General features: G+C 44.3%; 1 long non-coding RNA gene across 1 annotated transcript in view; it reads right to left on the bottom strand.

The window, feature by feature from the left end:
- Positions 1-595: 595 nt before the first annotated feature.
- Positions 596-19716, bottom strand: part of LOC143652406 (uncharacterized) — a 29976-nt gene continuing 10855 nt past the window's right edge. The window contains exon 5 of the long non-coding RNA XR_013160643.1: positions 596-1219. This is a non-coding gene — a long non-coding RNA (uncharacterized LOC143652406). The remainder of the gene's footprint in view (positions 1220-19716) is intronic.

The raw sequence follows: 19716 nt of genomic DNA, 5'->3' as shown, positions 1-19716 counted from the left end.
CCCCCTTTTCCCTATACTATTGTTCCAATAAGGCATATCCAGGCAGGTATTGCCAGAACCAGTGTAGACTCCAGGAGAACAGAGCAGCTGAAATCTTGGGCTGCCGGGGACAAGATCTGCATGGATCTCAGCACAGCATGTTGATGCTTTAACCACACCATCCTTTAGAAGAGAAAAAGATGAGGTAGACCAGTGCATCTCAAACTGTTATGTGCATGTGAATTTCCTCTTGTTAACATATAGTTTCTAATAAACTTGAAGGGATGTCCACACTACTGGTCCTCAGACTGCACTTTGAGAAGGAAGGGGCTAGATGATTCTTTGGCCAGGTAGATTTGTAACTGAGTCTGAGGCCCTAAGGGACAGTTAAGGCCAGCTGTAGAAATTGCCAGTCACCTCCCTTGAGTTTCTCTCCCTCTTCTTTTTATGCACATTATGGAGCTTTTATTTGGGCAGTAATGTGTCCACTTCCCTTGTGGGGTGGTGTGAGTGTCAGAAGAACGTGTCCTTTCTGGCCAATGAGATGTTCCACACATAGCTGCTAAATGGTGTGTTGTGGGAACACAGTCTCAGGCACAACCAAGGTTCCCAGCAAATAACCGCTTTATTGCTTGCACAGCACAAAGGGTCCAAAAGAGCAGAGGAAAAGATCCCTGGGGGAGGCCAACTGCTCAGGTCAGGGTTGGTTGGATGGCAGCTCTGGATGCCTCTCTTTGAGTCAGAGATGAGAAACCAATTGTGGCTGTTCCTTGGGGGAGGCCAGCTGCTTGGCAGCTCCGCATGCCTCTCTTCACTTTGGAAATGAAGGACACCTGCGCTGACTGAGTCTGGGCTTTTATACACTCTAGGGGCTGGGGGCTCTGCCAACAAGCAAGCTTTGCACCCTGACAAGCAGTTGGGACTGGTTTCTATTTAACAACTCCCAGCTGCCTATGTTAAATGGAAGCATACAAACACCTGCATGCAAACAAACAACAGTGCAAACAAAACCAAATACTTGCACACAAACAGGCAAGAGGGGAAAAGAAGAGGGGTAGATGAGGGATGGGAGATGGCCACTGTGTCCTTGACTTCTCTACCAAGATGCAAAAGGAGTCTGCTGGAGGCAGGGGAGTCATTTGCTTTCCTGACAAGGTGCTTTTCTTCCTCTTCATTACTTCCTCATTCATCTTCCTCCTTTCCCCTTTTGCCTGCCTGGAACACAGACTCAGCCTGATACCTGCAGGTGGAAAAGACAACTTTGAAGCATAAGAATGAAAGCCACTCTCTAAACATGGTGGATCAAAGAGCCAGTGGCAGTTTGTGCCCAAAGATGTCATGGAACTGCTGTTTCCATCCTAGACCGTGCACCTCCAGGTTCTAGTTACCTGAGAAAATTACCCCGTTTGTTACATCACTGTTTTGCAGTTTTCTCTTGCACAATTCTAATTGCAATTCTAAACTCAATTCTAACCAATAACCCTCATGTAGATTTCCTTGACCAAACACAAAGAAAGCTTCGCAAAAGAGGCTGCCCCAGCGGATATATAAATGTACTGAAAACATGCAACATTGACTGCAAATGAGCCCCCGATCCTTCAGACTCATTGATATTGATTCCAGCTTAAATTGGGACTTGATGAAAATAGGGAATCACTTGAGAGTAGCAAAATGTGCTTCATGGAGAAAATACCTAATTGCAAATGTAGCTGAGATACTTAAAAACTGCAAAGAGGTAAAGAGAGGACAATAACTTGCCAAGTATCACCCACTTGCCAGGTGCTTCCTAAATATTATCTGTAAGTACTCACAAATGCCCTAGGAAGCATGCCTCACTGTTACCATTTAAAATATGAAGAACAAACCAGAGATAGCCTACCGGAAAGCTGATGGAGCTTCAGCTTCAGAGCCCCTTACTTGCTCAGGACCCTTTCAATGCCCTGGGAAGGTATCTAGCAACATGTTTACATGATTTTACTTATAAAATTTACAAAAGTGAGATTTTTTCCCTTGAAGAGTGTTCTAGTTACTCTAGCTGCATAACAAATTGTCCCCAAACTTGATGACTTAAATGAATAATAATCAGACCTAGATTTCTGGCCCAGATAAGATGGCTTAGACTAATCTCTAAGCAGGGTCCTGCCTGCTACATACAACTATAAATCCTGGAAATAGCACAAGAGCAATCAGCTGTCTTACTGAAAGGCAATAAGAGAAAGACAAATGTGTTTGGGTCCCAGGACTAGTGAAATAACATAAAGGTATGGCAACTTATGACCCCCACCCAATAGCATAAGAAGAACTAGGACCTGCATTTTCTGACCTAACAACAGAAGGCTGCCAAGGGATGCTCACTCTTTCCCCAGTTTGATCAGGAGATCACAGATGACACCAGGAAAACCCAGCAGAACTGCAGGGAGGACATATAAAAAACCCTGGTGGTGGTAAGGAGCCTTCCCTGCCAAGTCTTGAGACTCTCCTTCCCTGCCAAGTGACACTGGCAAAGAGGATGCAGCAAATCCAATGGTTCTGGAAGTGACAGTGGCAAATAGAGATGCTATCTGGAGCCTTTGGAGGGCCCCTATAGGAGAATCGCAATGCAGACTCTTAGGATTTTGGAGCAAAGCCTTGTCATCCTATTCAGATAACTACTCTCCTTTTGAGAAACAGCTTTTAGCTTGCTACTGGGCCTTAGTAAAGATCAAGGACTTAATCATGGGGCACTAAGTTACCATGAGACTTAAGTTTCCTATTATGAACTGGGTGTCATCCAACCCACCAATCAATAAAGTTGGGCGTGCACATCAGCACTCCATCATAAAATGTAAGTGGTATATGTGAAATAGGGCTTGAGTAGGTCCTGAAGGCATAAGTAAGTTACATTGAGGAAGTGGCCCAATTGTCCAGGGCCCCACTCCTGCCACATTACCTTTTCTTTCCCAACCCAGAGCTATGGCCTCTTATGGAGTTCCTTATGATCAGGTGACTGAAGAAGAGTTCCTTATGATTGGGCCTGGTTTACAGATGGTTCTGCACAATATCCAGGTAACACCCAGAAGTGTACAGCTGCAGAACTGCAGTCCCTTTCTGGGACATCCCTGAAGGAGTGGTGAGGGAAAATCCTCCCAGTGGTCAGAATGAGCACTGCACTTAGATATTCATTTTGCCTGGAAGAAGAAATGGCTGGAGGTATACTTGTATACTGATTCATGGGTTGTTACCAATGGTTTGGCTGGTTGGTTAGAGACCTGAAAGGAATATGATTAGAAAATTGGTGGCAAAGAGGTCTGGGGAAGAGGTGTGTAGATAGTTCTATCTGAATAAGCAAAAAACACGAAGCTGACCTGGCTACAGCCACTGTTAAGTGCCCAATCTGCCAGTAGCAGAGACCAACACTCAATTCCGGATATGGCACCATTCCACAAGGTGATCAGCCTGCTACCTGGTGGCAGGTTGATTTCATTGGACCACTTCCATCATGGGAGGAGAAGCATTTTGTCCCAACTGTAATACATATTCAGTATACAAGTTCGCCTTCTCTGCATGCAATGCTTCTGCCAATGCTACCATCTGTGGACTTACAGAATGCCTTATTCACTGTCATGGTATTCCACACAGTATTGCTTCTAATCAAGGAACCCATTTCACAGCAAATGAAATGTTGACTGGGCACATGCTCATGGAATTCTTTGGTCTTACCATGTTCTACATCATCCTGAAGCAACTGAATCAATAGAACAGTGGAATGGCCTTTTGAAGACCCAATTATGGTAAAAAAAAAAAAAAAAGACCCAATTATGGTGCCAACTGAGTGGCAGTACTTTGCAGGGCTGGAGCAATATTCTCCAGGAGGCTGTGTGTGCCCTGAATCAGCATCCATTTTATGGTCCTGTTTCTCCCATAACCAGCATTCACAGGTCCAGGAATCAAAGGTGGAAATAGGAGTGGTTCTACTCGCTATTACCTCTAGTGATCCACTAGAAAAATATTTGCTTCCTGTCCCTGCAATGTTAAGCTCTGCTTGTCTAACATCTTAATTAGCTTCCTGAGGAACTGCCAAACTGCCTTCCACAGCGGTCGTACCATTTTACGTTCCCACCGGCAGTGGATAAGTGTGCCTCTTTCTCCACATCCTCTCCAGCACTTTTCATTTTGTTTTTCCTTTTTTTATAATGGCCATTCTGGTGGGTGTGAGATATCTTATTGTGGTTTTGATTTGCATTTCCCTAATAGCCCAGGAAGTTGAGCATCTTTTCATGTGCCTTTTAGCCATTTGTATTTCCTCTTCTGAGAAGTATCTGTTCTGTCTTTTACCCATTTTGTAATTGGGTTGTTTGTTTTCTTATTGTTGAGTTGAACAATCTCTTTATGTATTCTGGATACTAGACCCTTATCTGATATGTCATTTCCAAATATTGTCTCCCATTGTGTAGGCTGTCTTTTCACTTTCTTGACAAAGTTCTCTGATGCACAAAAGTGTTTAATTTTGAGGAATTCCCATTTATCTATTTTTTTCTTCGCTCATGCTTTGGGTGTAAGATCTAGGAAACTGCCTCCTATTACAAGTTTTATAAGATATTTCCTTACATTTTCTTCTAAAAGTTTTATGGTCTTTGCTCAAATGTTTAGGTTTTTGATCCATTTTGAGTTAATTTTTGTATAAGGTGTGAGATATGGATCCTCTTTCATTCTTTTGCATGTGGATATCCAGTTCTACAAGCACATTTATTGAAGAGACTGTTCTGTCCCAGGTGAGTTTGCTTGACCACTTTATCAAAGATCAATTGTCCAGGGGGCCTATGCCTCGATGATAAATCACCCCCTCTCCAATGCCTCAGTCCACAAAGAACAAGGTTGCTGATTAAAAAGGTTGGAATGGGAGACTGGGCAAGAACATACAGTGATAACTGTTCCAAAACACATATAATATCCTGCTGGATAGAAATAGCAAGCATTTTCTGCTGTGGCAGAGGGGTTAGATCCTTGGTTAACCTGAAGCTGTGCTCCTGAGAAAACCTCCCTTTCTATTATCCTACTGAGAGCCCTAGTTATGTCCTCTGGGAAGATCTCCTTTGTCAAATGTCCCCCTTGGCCATGTCTAAGATGAGCATCAGTACAATATCCTCTTGTGAGGATATATTTATTAAGAGAGCTATTTCCTAATGGCAGACCTTCCAGGACATGTGGATTACTTAGGGGTTGAATGGTCATGAGATGTCCAAAGTGAGAACACTTCCAAGAATTCCTCAACAAACTTCCATGATTGGCCTGAATTGTGTCATATCCATTCTTAAAACAAGAATGGTCTAAATAACTTAGGCCTGGGATCCTGAACTAATAATTGGGAAAGAGGGTAGGTCATCAGAATGCAGCATGCTCCTACAGCTGTTGTCAATTTCTCAACCATTTGGCTGCCTGAAATAATAAAGTTATGGATGTTAGGAGTCATCCATACATCGTCCTATTAATGATTCAACTGGATTGACTGGTTGAACAGGCAAGACATATAAAGTGTTAATGAATTTGGAAAACTTTCAGGCTAATTTCTTCCAATCACCTGTTCTATAGCTTGAAGAATTGCTTAAGGGATGACCTATTCCAGTCTATAGTTCAGAGGTAACAACTTAACAGGGAATTATGTCAGCAGCAGGGAACAACAGTTAGGAAATTAGTATACTAATTAGTGAATTTATTTAGCCTTTCTTGTATTGCTATTATAAAGATTGCTCATTCTTCATTGTACCTTTGATGTTCTGATTTTGAAATCATTGTAAAGTAATTTTGTTGTTTATTCCCCCCCCAAAAATGATCAATTGTCCATAGATGAGAGGGTTTATATCTGAACACTCTATTCAATTCCATTGGTCAGTATATCTATCTTTATGCCAGTACCATGCTGTTTTGACCACAGTAGCTTCGTAATATGCCTTAAAGTCAGGTAGTGTGAGACATCTGACTTCATTTTTTCTTTCTCAAGATACTTTTAGCTATTCAGGGCACCCTGCCCTTCCAAATAAATGTGGTGATTGGTTTTTCTATTTCTGCAAAGTAAGTTTTTGAGATTTTAATTGGTATTACATGGAATTTATAAGAGACACCACATCTTGATGGGAAGTGGCCAGATTTTTGAAGGGCAAACATGGTTGCGGCCAAATTTGGAAAATATAATCTGCCACGATACATTTTCACGGCAATAACTAAGCAAATATCTCAACACACAAGGACACTATCCACCATAAACAAGTCAGCAGATAAAGCAAACAGGAAGATTAGCATCTGGGGACCTGAACACAGTACAACAAGCCTGCTCCAATTAAACATGTGAGGTGGGCTCCCAGCTCCTTTGGTGGACCTGCCTCTTTACATCTAGAGAGTGCTTTACGAGAACAGTGAAAAATGAGTGGACATCCCTAGGTAAGTCAGAGCAATTTCTATTATGAAATTAAAACCTTAAAACATTTTGTAGTATTTTCCACATGGTAGTATTTCCATACCACGATGTTTGATCATGATATACGTGCAACATGGTGGATTTCCAGATCTAAGAATTGCTTTAAAATTTTGAACTATAATCCCAATTGCTGCTGTCTGAGCAGGGCAGAGTTTCTCCAAACAGAGGTTAATTAAAAGAAAAAGAGAACTATTTTGACTTGAGAAAAGTTGACAATCTGGCTATACTGTCCTTTGGACATCAATTCTGTGGAAATCTTATTATAACAAGGTAATTAGTGATTTTGCTGAACTGAAGACAAGAAAATAAGTTTGATGAGACAAAAATTTATGAATTATTATTTTATTTTTCATGCAAACAATGCCTACCCATTAATAGAACACCCAGATATAAATAATTCAGCAGCCATCTGTGCTGCTTTACCAAATTTCAGTCACATAAAACTGTAGCTTCGGTGGGCCACCGTGGCTTAGCAGACAGAGTTTTTGCCATGCCGATTCCCCGTGCCTGCCCATGCAAACAACAACAACAACAAAAAACTGGAGCTTTACACACACTAGCTTGAATGATGACTTTTATATATACTTAGACATATGTTCAAGTGTCCCCACGTGCTGTGTCTCTAACAGAATGGCTGGGGAGAGGGGGCCGAGGCACAACCTGGGGAGCATAGCAGAGGGGACCTCTTGATCTCAGGCAGTCGGACCCCCAATCAGCGCCTCCTGCCAGGCTCGAGTGTGGGCGGACTGTGTTAGACGGAGCCTCAATGGCGCCCCCACGTGGTAGCGCAGAGCAGTGCAGGAAGCTACCCTCCCACACCAAGAAAGTTTAGCTACCAAATCCCTGGGATTTTTTTTGACACTCGCATTAGTGGGAGGTGGGCGGTGGGAAGGAGGAACGATGTAACCTTTGGAAGAAAATGTGAGATTTTCAACTGTTAAGGCAGATACTAGAGTGATTGATTTTTTGTTTTTTTGCATGGGCAGGCACCTGAAATCCAATCAGGGTCACCGGGTGGCAGGCGGGAATTCTGCCACTGAGCCACTGTGGCACCGCCCAAGTGTTTGATTTTTTAAATGTTTGCTGTCTTCATTCCTAGAAAAGTTCAGACTGGGTAAATATACATATAAAAAATACATATTTTTGCATGTGACAACATGGGTGAGTCTTGAAGACATCATGTTGAGTGAAATAAGCCAGATACAAAAAGACAAATATTGTACGCTCTCACTTATGTGGAATAACTAGAATGTACAAATTCATAGAGACAGGAAGATTACAAGGTATCGGGGATGGAGTTGAGGGGAATGGGGGGTTAAAGCTTAATGAGTGCAGAGTTTCTGTTTGGGATGATGGAAAAGTTTTGGTAATGGGTGGTGGTGATGGTAACACAACGCTGTTAATGTAATACCACTAGAATATTTTCCTGAAAGTGGTTAAAATATGAAATATAAGTATTATGTTGTATATATGTTAACATAAAAATTTTTTTCAAAAAATGCATATATATATATATATATATATATATATATATATATATACACACACATACAATTTCATTTGTATGTGTATCAGCACATAACAAAAGAAAGCAGATGTAGATAAGGCTGTAGATTCTGGATCATACCAGGGCTCAGTTGCTAGCTTCTTTACCTGTAAGGAGTTTTATTTTGGGCAAATGTCTTGATCTCTCTAATGTAAACAGAGTCAAAGTCACTTCTGTGTCACAGGAATGTTGTCATATAAGCTTTGCCTGGCTTTTGGCACACAGGAAGGGCCAGACCGATGTAGCTCTCCTTCCCTGTCCTCTGTCTTCCCGTCCATTTCTCTTCCTCCTTCTTTCTCTTGGCACATGGCTTATTGATGTGTCTTTGTGGATGCATTAATGAATTTAGATGAAAATCACCCAAGGTAATTGAATCAATCCACTTCCAGAATCTCTCCAATGTTTCAAATGGGCCCTTACATTGCCTGGACGTCTACTACAGTGCTCTAGCTCATTTGACTTCCTATGCCTTAGCCATTTATTTCTAACTCTCTCCACAGAGAAATTAGGAGAACCTCTATCATCCCTTGTCAGTCTTGCCAGCAGCCTCTCCATCTCTTCTTTGCTCACAGTAGGAGTCGAACCTATTTTCCTCAAGGCCAGGCCCTCCCTTTATTCTCTGTGTTCCTTGCCCTTCCTTCCTCAAGAACTTCACTCTTGCAATTATCATCCTTCATAAATTTAATTTCCATCTCTACTAAATCATTCCCACCCACATTCAAATATGGTTGAACTCGTCACCCTTTAAAACACATGTGCACACACGCACACACACACACACACACATATCCTTGCCCCGAGGCCATGCCATTCCCCAGATTTTGCCCATTTTTCTGCTCCTTTCGCAGCACACCTACTTGTTCTGGGTCCTTCCTGCCCACTCTCTCCTCAACCCGCACCAAGCGGACTTCTGAATTCTCCTCTCACAGAAATAGACCTACTTTTGTCAAGGTTGTATTATTCCAGGTTCTCCAGAGAAACAAAACTGACAGGACACACATGCATGTAAACATTGTGAGATTTATTATAGGAATTGGCTCAAGTGACTTTGGGGATTGACAAGTCCAAATTCCGTAGGGCAGGAAACTTCAGTGAATTTCAATGAATTCCCCAGGAGAAGCTGGCTGGCTGAAGTAGAGATGGAAATTCTCCTCTGTCTGCTTAAATCCTTGGCTCTCCCTTTAAGCCCTCCAACTAATAAAATAAAACTTCTCTCATTGCTGAAGGCAATCTCCTAAGTTGATTGTAGATGTCATCAGTCATAGATGTAATTAACTTACTGATGATTTAAATCCACAAAATATCTTCACAGTAACAGTAAGTCCAATATGTGCTTGATCAAACAACTGGACACCATAACTTGGACTAGTACAACTATTTTCCCATAAAACTCAATATTTTCATCTGGTAATGATTAGTTTCCAGTTCCTTTACATTTTCAGTCCTGTCATTCTTGGCCCTTTACATGTAGTTCACATGTAATCAGCCATAGGTGCAATCAACTGACTGATGATTTAAGTTCATGTAATGTCCTCATGGTAACAATCAAGCCAATGCTTGCTTGACCAGTCAACTGGACACCATCACCTGGCCAAGTTGACACATGAACATAACCATCACCATCTTCTACAATCTCCAGGGGTGGGGGTTGCATAAGTCCAATGGCATGTTTCTGAAAAGGTGACCCTGGAGACAATGCAACGGAGAGAGGCAGGTCTAACAGGAGCAGTCCCCATTGCAGGCTCAGGGATGCTTCTCACAGCCCAAGCTGTGGAGCAGAGCTCTTGTCCCACCACCAACTATACTGGATAATTGTTACTTGTCACAGCAGCAGAGCCTAGTTGCTCCCAATCACCAGTCTCATGGGCTCCTACATCAAAGGAACACACAGCTTTTTCAGTGTTCCAGTGTCATCCTTGCATGCTCTGTGATGCCAGGCCTGATTGACATTGAAATCACCTCTCTGTAGCCTGGAAATGGGCATCTGCTTCTGGTATGCATGAAAGAGGTTTCCAAGTGTCCACTGGCTTTCAAGAGCATTTTATAACAAGATCCAGATGTGAGGAACTCAGTGGTGACCTCTGCACTTGCTCTGCACTCTTTTGAATCATTCTCAGCCCTTTATCACATCTCCCCACACAGTCAGCTACAGAACTCTTTGAGAAATTGTGGTGGGCAGAGAGGGGTGGTGCATTGTGTTTTCCTGGAGGGGCAGATGAAGTTTATACCAAACATCTCACAGCTACACTTCATGAAAATTCCATTAGATATTGTCATGGACTGGCTCATGTTCCCCACAAAGTCATTTTCAAGTCCAAACTCCTGGTCCTGTGGGTGTGAACCCATTTGTAAACAGGATCTTTGAAGATGTTATTAGTTACAATAAGGCCAAACTGAATCAGAGTGGGTCTTAATCCAACATGACTGGAGTCCTTATACGCAGAGGGAATTTGGACAAAGTAAGGAGGAGACAGACGGGGAGAGAAAGATGGTTGTGTGATGGAGACAGAGACTGAGTTATGGATTGCCGGCAAGCACCACCAGAACCCTACAGACTTCAGAGGAAATATGGCCCTGCCAGCACCTTGGTTTTGGAATTCTAGCCTCCAGAACCTTGAAACAAGGGATTCCTGTCATTAAGGTCATCCAGTCTGTAGTGTTTGTCATAGCAGTCATGGCAAACTGACAGTCATCTCTTTTCATTCTCAGAGCTTTTCTCTGCCTGCATCACACCTTCCATCCCTCATCGATGTCCCCCCTGGAGACCAACCTGTTGCAGAACCCTCTCCAGCAGAAGAAAGACTCAGTTGTCGGTCTGTCTTGCTGGCAGAAGGAAGCAGATGGGAGATCACCCGTTGCTCCCTACACATGCAAGCACCCCTCCCTACTAACCTCTCGGGCACCTTCTCTCTCCCTGAAGCATCCTCCTCTACCCCCACCATGACTTTCCTGAGGTCACACTCAGAGGGACCCCCTTCCTGAAGACTTCTATGCTTTCAGCGTGGCCTTACTCAGAAACCCCTTCTCTATCATGGCTCCAAGTGAAGTGGCCTTGCAGACCAAGGGGGATCAGAGGGGTGCCTGGAGCCTCAGCCTACCCCACTTCTAATCTCTGTCCTGGGTAAAATTCAGGCTCTTGGAACACAGTTTGGAAATATTTGGTGGAACACACCATGCACCCTCTGAGGTTGAGGAGGCAGAGCCCTGGGGAAGGGACGTATGAGTGAGGCTTTGTCTGGGGTGGTCGTGAGCTCAAATCCTGGAAAAGTTCTCCCAGGGATATTCACTTCCTCCCCACATCTCCCTTTCTGTGACCCCCCTCTTATACTTCCCCATTCACTCCTGACCCACTGGTAAGATTTCTGTACCCCCAGACATCAGGGCTGAACATCTCCTGACCTGGAGGGCAGCAAGATACTCCTGAACTCAGAGATGTGCTTTTCTGACAGCTTCATCAGGCCCTGGAAGGTGGGAAAGGGGAGCCAAATGAGACACAGTGTAGGAGAGGTATCACGTCTCTCAACAGCCCTCTTTCTCTGTTGACTGAGACCCCAGGAAGACAAGGTGGTAGTGACAGTCTCATCCCCATCTTGGTAACTTAGATGCAGAGCCTGGTACCCAGCCTGCCCAAGAAACATTCAGAAACAAAACCCAAGGTCTCTATTCCTCAGCATTTTCTTTCTCTTGAGGAAGCTCATTACTTAACGGAGTTAAAATTGAGCAAAAACTGGCATTAATTTTTCTTTTGAATTGTGTGTGTGTATATCTTTCGTAATCAATAAAACAAAAGGACTTTAATGGGAAAAAAAGAAATACATCCCCCAGAGATAATTCGTTCACCCTGGATGGGAAGAACAAAGGTGCCAGAAGCTTCCGGAGTGTCTACCTGCAAGGTGCCCTTATTCAAGACTGAGACAGAGGGTGCCCTGCAAATCCCAAGGCCTCCCCATTGGTCCATGCACTGTCACCAGCAGGTGGGGACTGTCAGCTACTTTCTGACAAGTCAAGTCACCATTGGCAGGGACTTGCCTGAAATAATGAGCCAGTGTTCCAGCTGCAGAGACTCCAGCTGGAAGCCTGTTGGGGAGGTCACAGGGCCCAGCATAAGAAAAGAGATGGGCTCACTCAAGGCCAAGAAACATCATCCGAGCCAACCCCAGGCCTTGCAAAGTAGCCTCCACTGGTACTTTCCCACCCAAGAGAATGGCGGGCCTCAGCTTCCATTCTTATGCCTTCTGATGTCACACACTGACAACTCTACCCAAAGTGACTAACGGACAGTCCCTGTCGTGGAACAAGGATGTCTTGGGTCTGCTGCTCCTTCACCAGCCCACATGCCTGGTTGTGTGTCCCAGCCCTTCTTAGAGGAACTCCAGCCCAGGCAGGGCCATCCTGGCAGTCCCAGGCCCAGGCCCAGGCCCAGGCCCATCTCATTTGGAACCAGAGTGGTGGCTTGTCCTTTGAGTTACTGGGTGTGGCAGGAGTTAGGGGTGTCATGGCTGGTGGTGGGGCCAAGCTGACACATGGGGGTAAAGTGACATCATCCCCCCATATGCCTAGGCTGCATCTCTGCCCTGTCTCTGTTCCAGTCTCTCACACTGCCTCCTCCATGCTCCATTGTCCCCCCATTCATCTTCCCCAGATTCCTCACATGCACAGATTTGACACTGGGTGCTGGCTGGACTGTCCTCCCACTGAGCCCCGTAAACCTCCCAGGAAGCCTGCCATTGGCCAGCCCTGGGTCTGGCACCTCAACCTGGCCTCCCCAGGCAGCATATGAGGGTCACCTCTCCCAATGCATGCACTTTTTTCTGGACCCTCTCTGACCAGCAGTTCCATGTCTGCATTTCCATGTTACCTTCCAGGGAGGGGTGAACAGCATGCCTCCACCCACCTTGAGGTCAGGGTGAGGAGGTGCTCAGCTCTGTAGCCTCCCACTTCCATAGGGATTTCCTCTCCCTGGCATCTGCGTACCCCAGCCTTCAGTGAACACCCCAGGGGACCCCCAACCCCAGTTCTGGAAAAACGCGACCTGTGGAGTTTGGGGTAGGGGAGAACAAAGAGGGAGGTATGGTGGTTTGGAGCCATGTACCCGCAGAAAAACTCTATCCACTCCTGTGGGTGTGAACCCATTGTAAGTAGGACTTTTTGATGAGGTTGCTTCAGTTAAGGTGTGGTCCAACACAATCAGGATGGGTCTTAACCGTATAACTGGAGTCCTTTATAAGCAAATGAAATTCAGACAGAAAGAGAGAAAGCCACAGGAAGGAAGAAGCTGAACATCAACAGAACTCAGAAGAGAGGGAGATGCCAGGAGAGGCTGCCATGTGACTTGTCATGTGTCAGAGGAGCCCAAAACCACCAAGGCTTGCCAGTAGCCACCCCAAATACCAGTCTTTGAGAAGAGCATTGTCTTGATCAGGCCTTGATTTGGACTTTTCCTAGCTTCAAGACTGTGACCCATTAAATTCCCATTGTTTAAGTCAACCCATTGCATGGTATTTGCTTGAGCAGTCAAGGAAACTAAAGCAGGGGGTGTCCCATGTCTCTGGGCCCTTTTACTCATGCAGGCATACTGAGAGATGCCTTCCAATTCTGGAACTGCCCCAAGCACTGCATTCGGTGATTTTAGACAGGTTACTCTAATCTGACCTCTCAATCCACCCTGAGAACCACTCCTAATGTCTGGTCCATGTCCACACAGTGGCGGCCCAGAGAGAAACACTTTCCAAATCCCTGCACTGACCTCACTGACCTACTGGCCAGGGCCTACTCTCTCTTTTTTCCACCAACTGGGGAAGGAAGGCAATCTGACCAGGAAAAGCCAAATCACCCTAGGAGTACACCTTGTGCACTTTCTCCGTGGCTGACTGAAGTTCACACACACTGGAAATGAGGACAGACAGCATGGCCCTGAGACATCCCAACTTCCTTGCTGGCAAACAGTAGAAATTTCTGGAAAGCTAGCTGGGTAATGCACCTGCTGCCTCTTCTGGTCTCTTCTGCTGCCCCACCCACTCGGGCTTACCTCAGGCCAGAGATGACACCCTGAAGTTTGGGCATCTTATCTATCCATCTGTCTGGCTGGCTTCTTGCTCACAGCCAGTTAGATGTGGACAATGGATGTGGGCCACTCTGCTCCAGTGCCTTCTCCTGCACTGCTGTCATCATGAGAAAAGTGGGGTTTCTTGTTGGGAATGAGCCTCTTCCTTCTCACTATTGCTAACCTGAGCTCTGCTAGCCCATGGTAATGGTGCCACCTAGAGAAACCTACCAGAGGGGGCTGGATTCCCAATGGGCCATGTTATAATTTCCTAGCCTGCTAAAGCAAATACCATTAAATAGTTCAGTTTGAACAATGGGAATTTATTTGCTTATGGTTAGAGTCTGGGAAAATGTCCAAATCAAGACCATCAAGATGATGCTTTCTTCCTGAAAACCAGCTACTGGTGATCCTTGGCTCCTGTGCCACATTGCAAGATCCATAGTGGCATCTGCTGGTCTCCCCCTTCAATTCCAGTTTTTGTTGCTTTCAACTTCTTGTTTCCATGACTTTCTCCTTCTCTCTTTCTCTGTATTCATTCCATTTATAAAGGACTCCAGTAAGAGGATTAAGACTCATCTTGAATGAGATGAGTCATACCTTAACTGAAACAGCATCATCAAAAGATCCTCCTTAAATGGGTCCATACTCAAAAGAATGGATTGCTTTAAGAACATACTTTTCTGGGGTCCATACAGATTCAAATGACTATAGATCATTTCTGGGGATCCCTTTGACAGCACTCCCTCCAAATCTATGCAGACAAGGAGGATTGGGCATTGGCATGGTAGATGGTGGCTCCTTCCAGCTGAACAGAGAGGAAGGGCTGCCAAGCCAGCCCCTGGGAAAGGCCAGGTCAGGGTAAACAGCACATCAGGGCAGGGGTATGGGCCCAGGGCTGAGGCTGAGGAGCTCTGGGCAGGCATGAAGAGTGTTCCCTCTCAAGAGCTCAGGTGAGATAAAGTGGGAAAGTAAATGTAGTCACACCAGGCATGACACCTCTGTTACAAAGGCAGGGCCATGGCTATGGGGCTAGATGACACTCAGTGCAGTAAAGGATTTTGCAGGCTCCACGTACACATCATCTACATGGATAAACTTCCATAAATGGCTTTACCCAGCTGGAGTAACCCTAGAGAATTCTGAATACACTTCAAATTAACCAGGAGGACACTGAGGCCCCAGCCCAAGCTCCGGATGGGGCTAATAAGGGTGGACCCCATCAGCTGCACAGGACTCTTGGGAATCTCAGAGAGTAGCTCCAGCAGCACCAGTGGCTCAGTGGAAGGTAAAGGAGCTTCTGGAAGCAGATGGACCAAAGATGAAAGATGAAAACCACCGACAAAAAGGGACTGTCATAGCAGAGGGCAATTCTCTTTAGATCTCATTACTTCCAGGGTCACCTGTCTTTGAAACCTGAAAGCATCAGAGAAAGTGAGCTACCAGTGGCCTGAGAACCTCGTTCTTGGAACTGGTGGGCTCTTCCCAGGAAGTCAAGGGCATGTTCTGAATCACAGAATTTTGGTACCCAAAGAACATTTGGGATTAACACATCAAAGGTTCGTAGTACTTTTTTGATGATGAATGTGGTACTTAGTTTCAGGTGTCAACTTGGCCAGTTTTGTTGCTGTGGACATGAGCCAATGGCATGTGAACCTCATCTGTCACTGATTACATCTGCAGTCAGCTAGGAGGCGTGCCTGCTGCAATGTATGATGTTTGATTTAATTGGCTGGAAGCTTAAATGAGAGAGCTCAACGTAGCACAGCTCAAGCAGGTCAGCATACCTCATCTCAGCACTCACAGATAAGCCCAGGCCTTTGGAGATGCAGAAAGGAATCACTCCAGGGAAAGTTGTTGGAACCCAGAGGCCTGGAGAGAAGGCCAGCAGAGATCACCCAATGCATCCCTGAGTAAGAAAGAATCTCAGTTGAAATTTAGCTGCCTTTCCTCTGAAGAACTATACATTTTTAACTAAATAAATCCCCTTTTTATTAAAGGCCAATCCATCTCTAGTGTGTTGCCTTCTGGCAGCTTTGACAGACTAAAACAATGAAGAAATATATTTTACACGGTAAAAGAGCACAAAGACACATGCATAACACTAAACAAAGGTTACATGCAAATAATGCTTACTCTTGTTATTCTATTTCATTGTGTGTTTTTATGCCCCATGGAAATAATTTCAAAACCCATAGGATAGGTAGCAATCCACAGCATGAACTTCTCTATTCACTCCAGTCGGCAGCACGATGGAAGTCTGCTCTGCACTGCTAAAAAGGGACCATCACACTTAACTCTCAAGTGAGAAAAGGAAGGTGCACAGCAGTGTGCAAAAATAAAAAAAATGCTTAACTATAGGAGGAAGGACGGTGGTGGGGTGGGACAGGAACGGAAGGCAGACTTTCCTGGCTGTATTTTGTCTTGTCAGTTTGACTTTAGAATCATGCAAGTGTTTTAAATGACTATAAAAGAAAGTGAAACCAAACGGGAAAAAACACAATCCTTAAAGCAAGATAAAAGAAAGACTCTTCACCGAATCAAGTAAGTAGCACAACCATAATGACAAAAAGTGATTTCAAGTGACTTTGTAATACCGCAATTGAGTTCTACATCCCTAGTGAAAGGTATACTAAGAAGGAAAAGAACTTCAAAAAAACCTCTCTTTTCAGTCATCACATTATTAGTAGTAATATTGGTATCATTAGTTACCAGTTGCTCTGCTAGTTCTGAAATGGTTATTTTTCAGTCAGTTGGCAACAGGGGCCAACTTGGTAGCAATGGCGTCACCTCATATCCACCCCTTGCAGTGCCTGTACTGTGGTCTCCGAATTGCGTTTCCCACTGAGAGGAAACTTAGTTCTTAGAGAAATGGTTAAATTCTGGTGTTGGGCAGACAACACAGACAACACAAGCCTTGGAAAGCAGAGAAGCTGTTAGAAATTACAAAGCTTGTGTTAAATGACTCAGGAGCCAAGGTGAGGACAGTTTGAACGTCAGAAGGAATAAAATCTGTGACATTTTAATATATTTCAAATATATATGTATGTGTGTGTCTCTGAGTTACAAGTTCATAATAATGCCAAACAAAGCAACATTAATGGGTCCCTTTTGGAGAACGCTAGGGAATCAAAATGTGATTCTGAAAATAGGTAAATAAAGGGGAAGAATCACATCTTTCCTTGTCACTACACACATCACCTTGACCATGTTAGTTTCCAAACAGAACACAAGAACAGGCATTATTTCTCCTAACAATACTTAACTGTCCTGTGTGCCAGCTGAAACGCACTACATCTCTCCAGGGTTGGGTGCAAGTCCTTACGTAACATTACTCTTAAACTTCATATCCTATGGCTTAAAACCATGACATGAACAATACAGCTTACGTCATATAAGGGGAAAACAAGATATTTGCCTACGTACAAATGCAAACATACTCAAAACAGGGAGGAAATATTCACACAATCACAGTACTCATTTCTATAACTGCTCACATGGTTATAGTTCATATTTATAACTACCTTCTTCTACTACCCATTCCATATTCCCTTTACCCTCAGCAAGCACTGCAGCTGGCCACGGTTCTTTGCCAGGCAGGGTGACCCAGACCTTCATTCCTGAAGTTTCTGGGCCATTGGTAGTCCTGCCTGGATTGGATTGTTGCAGTTTTCCATTGACTTTAATCACAGGGCATGGAAGTACTAAGAGACATCCTAGGGGATCTCCTATATTCCAGGAAAACTCTCCTTTATCTCCATTGTGTAGTTGCAGTCCTATTTCCCCTGATTGTCAGGATAAATCATCCCAGACAGAACAGTAATCCCATTTTGTGCTGTTAATTTAGTGGCATGAGAGGCCCAAAGTGGCCAGGTGGCTGTTTTAACTTCCAGTTCAAAGGAATCATTGTTTTGTCTCCTGGTAGGAGACCTCCTCCTTTTGGAACTAAGAACTATAGACCAGCAGAACTTAAGATTTCAGGGGCAGGAAGCAAAAATTTTCCTAGTGGATTACTAGGGGTGATAGTGAGTGGTACCACTCCCATTTCCCCCTGATTACTGAAGCCGTGATTCCTGGCCATGGGAGAAACAGTATTACACAACAGAGTCTGATTCAGAGCGTACACAACCCCTTGGAGAACATTGTCCCAGCTCTGTAAGGTATTGCTTCCTAGTTGGAACCATAATTGGGTCTTCAAAAGGCCATTCCAGGTGGAATAGCTCCATAGAACAGTTAGAGAATGGACAGAAAAGAGATCGGAAGAGCAATTCCAGGGTGTAAGTGACCTGGGAGAGCTTCTACACCATATAAAGAGGCCCTGGTTGAGAAGGCAGAAGAATTAAGATGCAGAGAATTGGATACTGATCAACTAATGCAAACAGCCTGCATGTCCATTTCTAGATAGAGGCCCAGAGCTGTCAGGAGTGAATGGACAGGGAGACAGGGACAAGGAAGCAAGCCAAGCAGCGTTCCTTGGACACACTACCATTGCATGAGGCGCCCACACCCCAAGGCCTGTGACTCCCCCCACACCCCACACACCCACCCTCACTGTGCTCCAGGTACCCCCACCTTGAGCCCCTCCCCACCCCATGCATGTGTATAAGCCTGTCCCAGCCTGACCCACCTCTACAGAGCAAGCACATACACTCTGCCCCCTGCAGGTGGTCACCTGGGTATCTAGGCCATGGCCGCTCACCTTCTGTTCTAGTTTGCTAGTTGCCAGAATGCAATATACTAGAAACAGAATGGCTTTTAAAGAGGGGAATTTAATAAGTTACTAGTTTACAGTTCTAAGGCCGAGAAAATGTCCCAATTGCAACAAGTCTATAGAAATGTCCAATCAAAGGCATCCAGGGAAAGATACCTTGGTTTAAGAAGGCCAGTGAAGTTCAGGGTTTCTCTCTCAAGTGAGAAGGAACATGGCGAACATGGTCACAGTTTCTTTCTCATCTGGAAAGGCACATGGTGAATATGGTCAGGGTTCCTCTCTCATCTGGAAGGGCACATGGCGAGCAAGGCATCATCTACTAGCTTTCTCTCCTGGCTTCCAGTTTCATGAAGCTTCCTGGGAGGCGTTTCCCTTCTTCATCTCCAAAGGTGGACTCTACTTCTCGTGGCTATGTCGTTCTGCTCTGCTCTCTCTGAATCTCCTTCATTCTTCAAACTGTTTCCTCTTTTATAGAACTCCAGAAACTTATCAAGACTCACCCAAATGGGTGGAGACATGTAGTAACCTAATCCAGCTTAACAACCACTCTTGATTAAATCATACCTCTAGGGAGATGATCTGATTACAGTTTCAAACATACAGTATTGAATAGGGATTATTCAGTTTTTATGAAATGGGATTTAAATTAAGACGTGACATTTCTAGGGGACATACATCCATTCAAACCAGCACAGGAATGATAGACACTTCAACAATAACAGTAGGAAACTTCAATACACCATTCTCTTCTGTAGATAGAACAACTAGACAGCAGATCAACAAGGAAATAGTGAACTTAAACAATTTGAAAATGAATTAGACTTAACAGACATATATAGGTTGTTAAACCCCAAAACATCAAGATATACATTCTTCTCTAGTGCTCACGGAACATTTTCCAGGATAGATCATATGGTGGGGCACAAAACAGGTCTTTATAAATTTAAAAATGCTGAAATTATCAAAGTACTTTCTCTGATCACACT

The sequence above is a fragment of the Tamandua tetradactyla genome, chromosome 12 (genome assembly GCF_023851605.1).
Source record: "Tamandua tetradactyla isolate mTamTet1 chromosome 12, mTamTet1.pri, whole genome shotgun sequence".
NCBI classification, from domain to species: domain Eukaryota; kingdom Metazoa; phylum Chordata; class Mammalia; order Pilosa; family Myrmecophagidae; genus Tamandua; species Tamandua tetradactyla.
The sequence above is the reverse complement of the archived record's forward strand: the minus strand, read 5'-3'. Positions and strand labels throughout refer to the sequence as shown.